Here is a 7,916-nt window from a genome sequence, read left to right on the forward strand (position 1 = left end):
TGACGGGGAAACTAAGTTGAATAAGACGCACTTAAGAAGCGGGCAGTTTGGGAGAGGCTGGGCTTGGGAGAAAGTCACCAAGACCAAGTTGTTTCAGCACACCGTGGTTAGTGACACAGTAGATGAATGCACAACGTGCTTTAGAGCCCAGAAGAAGATCATTGGCCCATAATAATAGCTGCTATTTGTTGAGCACCTACCATAAGCCAGACACCTTGGTAGTGATGTTACATGCATTATCTTTTATCCTCAAAGAGCAAGATGTATATTACCATTTTCATTTTACACACTATGAAACTGGGGTTCAAGAGATTAATTAAATAACTCACTTAAGTGCACTTAGCTAGCAAATGACAGAGTCACAACTAGAATTTAGGTGTGCCTGACACCCAAGATTATACATGGTTTCACCCCATTGCCAGGCTAGCTAATGCTCAGGATTTGTCTCATCAAAGTAGGCATTTGAAAATATTCACTAATTTTTCCATTTCATAGAAAGATAAAGATTAAAGCCAACCCATCAAGGTTGCCAATTACCCAGTCAGTGCTTTTCCTTCCTTCCTTCCTTCCTTCCTTCCTTCCTTCCTTCCTTCCTTCCTTCCTTCCTTCCTTCCTTCCTTCCTTCCTTCCTTCCTTCCTTCCTTCCTTCCTTCCTTCTTTCTTTTTTCTTTCTTTCTTTCTCTTTCTTTACTCTTTCTTTCTTTCTTTCTTTCTTTCTTTCTTTCTTTCTTTCTTTCTTTCTTTCTTTCTTTCTTTCTTTCTTTCTTTCTTTCTTTTAAAGATTTATTTGTTGATTTTACAGAGGGGTGGTGGAGGAAAAGCAGGAAGCATCAACTCATAGTAGTTGCTTCCCGTATGTGCCTGGACCAGGCAAGCCCAGGGTTTTGAACCGGTGACCTCAGCATTCCAGGTTGACGCTTTATTTACCACGCCATCACAGGTCAGGCCGGTCAGTGTTATTCTTACTTTGCTTGACCTTTATGAAGGTGGATTTTGACTCTTGAAAATCCTTTTACATCATCATACTTCTCTGATGTTCTTTCTTCCTCTTGAATGCTTTTTTCAATTTACTCTTTCTGCCTAACTCCTTCTTAAAGATTCTGTTCTCCATCCATTTTTTTTTTTTTTATCATTTTACATATCATCTTCAGCAAAATTCCATCTACCCCACTTATTTCAATTAGCTTCTTGGTCATGGTTTCTCATTTGTTGCTTGTTGATTCACAGATTTCTGTCTCAAGTGCTGACTTCCTTCTGAGCCCAGACTCAGATGCCCAGTGTGCTTGCCACACTCTGCACCTGAAGCTTTCACTGCCAGCACCTTGAAGTCACTGCCTTTGGCCAATCCATAACTTCTCTTTATTCTGTCTCATAAATATCTCTCAAACCTGCCTGCATCAGCCATTCTTATAGTCACCACCTTGGGTCTGTCCTCTGTTTTCTCTATCCTGAATGATTGTTTTTAAAAGCTCTTGTTTCAAAATAGTTTTAATTTTACAGAAGAGTTGCAGGGATAGGAAAGAGAGTTCCTGTATACCCTTCACTCAGCTTCCCTCGTATTAGCATCTTGCATAACCATGGCACAGTGATCAAAACTAAGAAATTAGCATTGTGACTGAATGATTTTGAGGACTTACGTGACAGATATTCCTGGTCACCTAGTTGTTTCTTTTTTCTTTTTTTTTTCTTTTTTCTTTTTTTTTGTGTGTGTATTTTTCTGAAGCTGGAAACGGGGAGAGACAGTCAGACAGACTCCCGCATGCGCCGGATGGGGATCCACCCAGCACGCCCACCAGGGGCAATGCTCTGCCCACCAGGGGGCAACGCTCCACCCCTCCGGGGCGTCGCTCTGCCGCGACCAGAACCACTCTAGCACCTGGGGCAGAGGCCAAGGAGCCATCCCCAGCGCCCGGGCCATCTTTGCTCCAATGGAGCCTTGGCTGCGGGAGGGGAAGAGAGAGACAGAGAGGAAGGAGAGGGGGTGGAGAAGCAAATGGGCGCTTCTCCTATGTGTCCCGGCCGGGAATCGAACCCAGGTCCCCCCCGCATGCCAGGCTGACGCTCCACCGCTGAGCCAACCGGCCAGGGCCTAGTTGTTTCTTCAGAATCATTTTTCTTACCTATTATTTCTTTAGCTTGAACGAAAATATGGCCGTCCGCAGAGGATGGACCAGGACAGGCCTTTCCCTCTTTCCCTAATTTCCACTCATCTATCAGCATAAGTTGACTCCCCCCAATCTGATGAGCTGTACCTCCCTGGTGTTCTCTAATAGCCTGCCCTTTCTCTGGAGTCACTGGGTTGTAGTTTCTGTGGACTTGTCTATTACACTGGACATGCGAGAAGCCTATACTCATGGACGGCTGCATCCCTTGTAGGTCCTCAGTAATTATTTGTGATATAAATGGATGAATGAAATTGGTGCTGCTAGAGCTATTGGTTTGCAGTTGGCAGCCAAAAGGGTGTCACCTATGAACTGAGGGTTTTGCATACCTATTAGGGACCCAAAGTTCTTTATAAAAAAAGGCTCAGTTCCAATGAAGATGGACCCTAATGCTATTTCCATCCTCACTCTGACTATCCTGGTGATAAAGGGCAGTGCCAACCGTGGTGTCACAGGCTCCTTGAATGTCATGCTTGGGAGAGTGCTTCAGATTCCGTGGTTCCCAGAGCTGGTGGGTGGACTCAGAACCTGCAGGATGGGGCTGAGGTCTGCCTTTCTCTAAGTCTGCAAGGTGTCGCAATGCTTGGCGGCAGCCTGGCTCCAGTTGGAGAGGTGGCACTCTGGACCCCCTGCTGTGAGCCAGCCTGCTTATTTTACAGTGTTAGAAATTTGATAATAAAGGTCTTACAGTTCTGATTTTTCCAACGGATTCATTTTTAAATTTTTAATTTTATCTAGACAACTAATTTTAATGAAGTGACATTGATCAATTAAGAGTACATAGAGTGAGAGAAAACATCTCCAGATCATTTTGACATTTGATTATGTTGTATACCCATCATCCAAAGTCAAGTTGCCCTCCGTCCCCTTTTATTTGGTTTTCTTTGTGCCCCTCCCCTCCCCCTCCCCCTGGTAGCCACTGCACTCTTATCTATGTCCATGAGTCTCAATTTTGTATCCCACCTATGTATGGAATTATATACTTCTTAGTTTTTTCTGATTTATTTATTTCACTCAGTATAATGTTATTAAGGTCTATCCACATTGTCGTAAATCAGGGGTCCCCAAACTACGGCCCGCGGGCCGCATGCGGCCCCCTGAGGCCATTTATCTGGCCCCTGCCACACCTCCGGAGGGGGCACCTCTTTCATTGGTGGTCAGTAAAAGGAGCACATTGACCATCTCATTAGCCAAAAGCAGGCCCATAGTTTCCATTGAAATACTGGTCAGTTTGTTGATTTAAATTTACTTGTTCTTTGTTTTTAAATATTGTATTTGTTCCTGTTTTGTTTTTTTACTTTAAAATAAGATATGTGCAGTGTGCATAGGGATTTGTTCATAGTTTTTTTTATAGTCCGGCCCTCCAACAGTCTGAGAGACAGTAAACTGGCCCCCTGAGTAAAAAGTTTGGGGATCCCTGTCGTAAATGATCCTATGTCATCATTTCTTATGGCTGAGTAGTATTCTACAGTATATATGTACCACATCTTTATCCAATCATCTATTGAAGGGCTTTTTGGTTGTTTCCATGTCTTGGCCACTGTAAACAATGCTGCAGTGAACATGGGGCTGCATGTGTCTTTACATATTAATGTTTTTGAGTTTTGGGGGTATATACCCAGTAGAGGGATTGCTGGGTCATATGGTAATTCTATTCTTAATTTTTTGAGAAAGCACCATACTTTCTTCCATAGTGGTTGTACTGCTTTACATTCCCACCAACAGTAAAAGAGGGTTCCTTTTTCTTTACAGCTTCTCCAAAACTTGTTACCTGTCTTGTTGATAATAGCTAATCTAACAGGTGTGAGGTGGTATCTCATTGTAGTTTTTTCATTTGCATTTCTCAATAACTAGTGAAGATGAGGATCTTTTCATATATCTGTTGGCCATTTGTATTTCTTCTTGGGAGAAGTGTCTGTTCATGTCCTCTTCCCATTTTTTTTATTGGATTGTTTGCTTGTTTGTTGCTGAGTTTTGTGAGTTTATTATATATTTTGGATATTAGGCCCTTATCTGAGCTCTTGTTTGAAAATATCATTTCCCACTGTCTGTTTGTCTTGTTGTCAGTTTCTTTTGCTGTGCAAAACCTTCTAAGTCTGATGTAGTCCCATTCATTTATCTTTGCCTTCACTTCCCTTGCCTTGAGAGTCAAATTCATAAAATGCTCTTATGACCAAGGTCCATGAGTTTAGTATCTATGTTTTCTTCTATGTAATTTATTGTTTCAGATCTTATATTTAGGTCTTTGATCCATTTTAAATTAATTTTGGTAGAAGGGGACAAACAATAGTCGAGTTTCATTCTTTTGCACGTGGCTCTCCAGTTTTCCCAGCACCATGTGTTAAAGAGGCTTTCTTTTCTCCATTGTGTGATTATGGCTCCTTTATCAAAGATGATTTGACCATATATATGTTGTTTTATTTCTGGGCTCTCTATTCTGTTCCATTGGTCTGATTGTCTATTTTTCTGACAATACCATGCTGTTTTGGATATTGTGGCCCTATAATATAGTTTGAAGTCAGGTATTGTAATGCCCCCAGCTTTGTTCTTTTTCCTTAGGATTACTTTGGTTATTCTGGGTTTTTCTATAGTTCCGTATAAACCTGATGATTTTTTGTTCCATTTCTATAAAAAATGACATTGGAATTTTGATGGGAATTGCATTAAATTTGTATATAGCTTTGGGTAATATGGTCATTTTAACTATATTTATTCTTCCTATCCAAGAACAAGGAATATTTTTCCATTTCATTGTAACTTTTTCAATTTCCCTTAACAATGCTTTGTAGTTTTCATTATATAAGTCCTTTACATTCTTTGTTATGTTTATTCCTAGGTGTTTTATTTTTTTTGTTGCAACCGTGAAAGGGATTATTTTTTAGTTCATTTTCTGAAATATCATTGTTTGCATATAATAAGACAATAGACTTCTATATATTAATTTTGTATCCTACAACCTTACTGTATTGGTTTATTGTTTCTAATAGTCTTCTTGTGGAGTCTTTGGAGTTTTCGATATACAGGATCATATCATCTGCAAAAGTGAAACCTTTACTTCTTTCCCAATATAAATGCCTTTTATTTCTTTCTCTTGTCTGATTGCTCAGGCTAGAACTTCCAGCACTACGTTGAATAAGAGTAGAGTGAGTGGGCAACCTTGTCTTGTTCCTGATTTTAAAGAAAAAGTTTTTAATTTTTTGCCATTTAATATGATGTTAGCTGATGGTTTGTCATAAATGGCCTTTATTATGTTGAGATATTTTCCTTCTATACTCATTTTGTTGAGTGTTTTAAACATAAAATAATGTATTTTATTGAATGCCTTTTCTACATCTATTGATAGGATCATATGGTTTTTGTTCTTTGTTTTGTTGATATGGTGTACAGTATTACATTAACTGTTTTACGTATGTTGGACGATTCTTGTGATTCAAGGATTAATTTCATTTGATCATGATGAATAATTTTTTTAATGTGTTGTTGTATTTGATTTGCTGGTATTTTGTTTAGTATTTTAGCATCTGTATTCATTAGAGATATTGGTCTGTAGTTTTCTTTTTTTGTGTTGTCCTTGTCAGATTTTGATATGAGGGTTATGTTGGCCTCATAAAATGTGTTTGGAAGTATTGCTTCTTTTTTAATTTTTTGGAAGACTTTGAGTAGAATAGGAACCAAGTCTCTTTGAATGTTTGATAGAATTCACTAGTATAGCCGTCTGGCCCTGGACTTTTAATTTTTGGGAGGTTTTTGATAGTTGTTTCTATTTCCTCCCTGTTTATGGGTCTGTTTGATAGTTGTTTCTATTTCATCCCTGTTTATGGGTCTGTTTAGGCTTTCTGCTTCTTCATGACTCAGTCTAGGAAGATTGTATTGTTCTAGGAATTTATCCATTTCTTCTAGATTGTTAGATTTGGTGGCATATAGTTTTGTTTTTTTTTTATTTTTATTTATTTATTCATCTTAGAGGAGAGAGAGAGGGAAGAAGGGAGGAGCAGGAAGCATCAACTCCCATATGTGCCTTGATCAGACAAGCCCAGGGTTTTGAACCGGCGACCTCAGCATTCCAGGTCATTGCTTTACCCACTGTGCCACCACAGGTCAGGAGCATATAGTTTTTCATAGTATTCTACAATAATTCTTTATTCTATGATATCTGTGGTGATTTCTCCTCTTTCATTTTGGATTTTGTTTATTTGAATCCTTTCTCTTTTTTCCTTAGTGAGTTTTGCCAATGGTTTGTCAGTTTTGTTGATCTTTTCAAAGAACCAGTTCCTTGTTTTATTGATTTTTTCTATAGTTTTTCTGTTCTCTATTTCATTTATTTCTGCTCTGAATTTTATTATTTCCTCTCTTCTGCTGGTTTTGGGTTGTCTTTGTTCTTCTTTTTCTAGTTCCTTAAGATGTACTGTTAAGTTGTTTATTTGGGCTCTCTCTTGTTTGTTCATATAAGCTTGTAGTAATATAAACTTTCTTCTTATTACTGCTTTTGTTGCAACCCAGAGATTCTGAAATGTCGTATTGTCATTTTTGTTTGTCTGTATATATCTTTTGATCTCTGCTTTTATTTCTTCTTTGACCCACTCATTTTTTTAGAGTATGTTGTTTAATTTGAACATTTTTGTGGGTGTGTTTACTTATTTTTTGCAGTTGAATTCTAGTTTCAAAGCTTTTGGTCAGAGAATATGCTTGGTGTAATTTCAATATTTCTAAATTTGTTGATGTTATTTTTGTGGTCCAATATATGGTCAGTTCTTGAGAATGTTCCATGTACACTGGAAAAAAATGTATACTCTGGTGTTTTGGGATGAAATTTCCTATAGATTGCATATCCAATTGTTCTAGTGTTTCTTTTAAGGCCAATATTTCTTTATTGATTTTCTGTTTGGAAAACAATCTAAAGCCATCAGTGGTGTATTGAGGTCTCCAAGTATGATTGTATTTTTGTCGGTTTTTATTTTTAGATCAGTTAATAGATGTCTTATATACTTTGGTGTTCCTTGGTTTGGTGCATATATATTTAAAAGTGTTATGTCTTCTTGATTCAATGTTCCTTTTGTCATTATGAAATGACCATCTTTGTCTCTGATTATCTTTATTGTCTTGTTAGTCAGCATTGTTAGATATGAGTATGGCTACACCGGCTCTTCTTTGGATATTATTTGCTTGGAGAATTGTTTTCCAACCTTTCACTTTGAATTTCTTTTTATCCTTGTAGCCTAGATATGTTTCTTGAAGGCAGCATACAGTTGGATTTTCTTTTTTGATCCACTCTGAATTCACTTTTTATTGGTGAATTCAATCCATTTACATTTAATGTAATTATTGACATTTGAGGGTTTCCTATTGCCATTTTATATATTGCTTTCTGGTAGCTCTGTATCTTGTTTGGTTCTTCTCTTTTGTTTTTTTGTCATTTGTTTTTGTTTGGTTGTATTCCATACTTCTTTCCTGTTTCTTCTTTTTTTAAGCCGTGTGTTTCTGTAGTGGTTTTCTCAGGGGTGGTTACCATTAAGTAATAAAAAGGATATATATCATATTTATTGTAGTATGTTATCTCATGAGTGCTTCTACACTCCGTCTCCTTTGCTACTGTTAATTGTTGTCCTCTCCCCCAATTTTTTTTGTTGTCACAGATTAATCTTGTTTTTATTGTGATCTTGTTGGAACTTTTACTTGTGATTTTGTTTTGTTTTTTTCTTTGTATCTGTTCGGGTTACCCCCTTTAGTATTTCCTGAAGTGGGGGGTTTCTGGTG

Source organism: Saccopteryx leptura, chromosome 8 (genome assembly GCF_036850995.1).
Source record: "Saccopteryx leptura isolate mSacLep1 chromosome 8, mSacLep1_pri_phased_curated, whole genome shotgun sequence".
Classification (NCBI taxonomy): domain Eukaryota; kingdom Metazoa; phylum Chordata; class Mammalia; order Chiroptera; family Emballonuridae; genus Saccopteryx; species Saccopteryx leptura.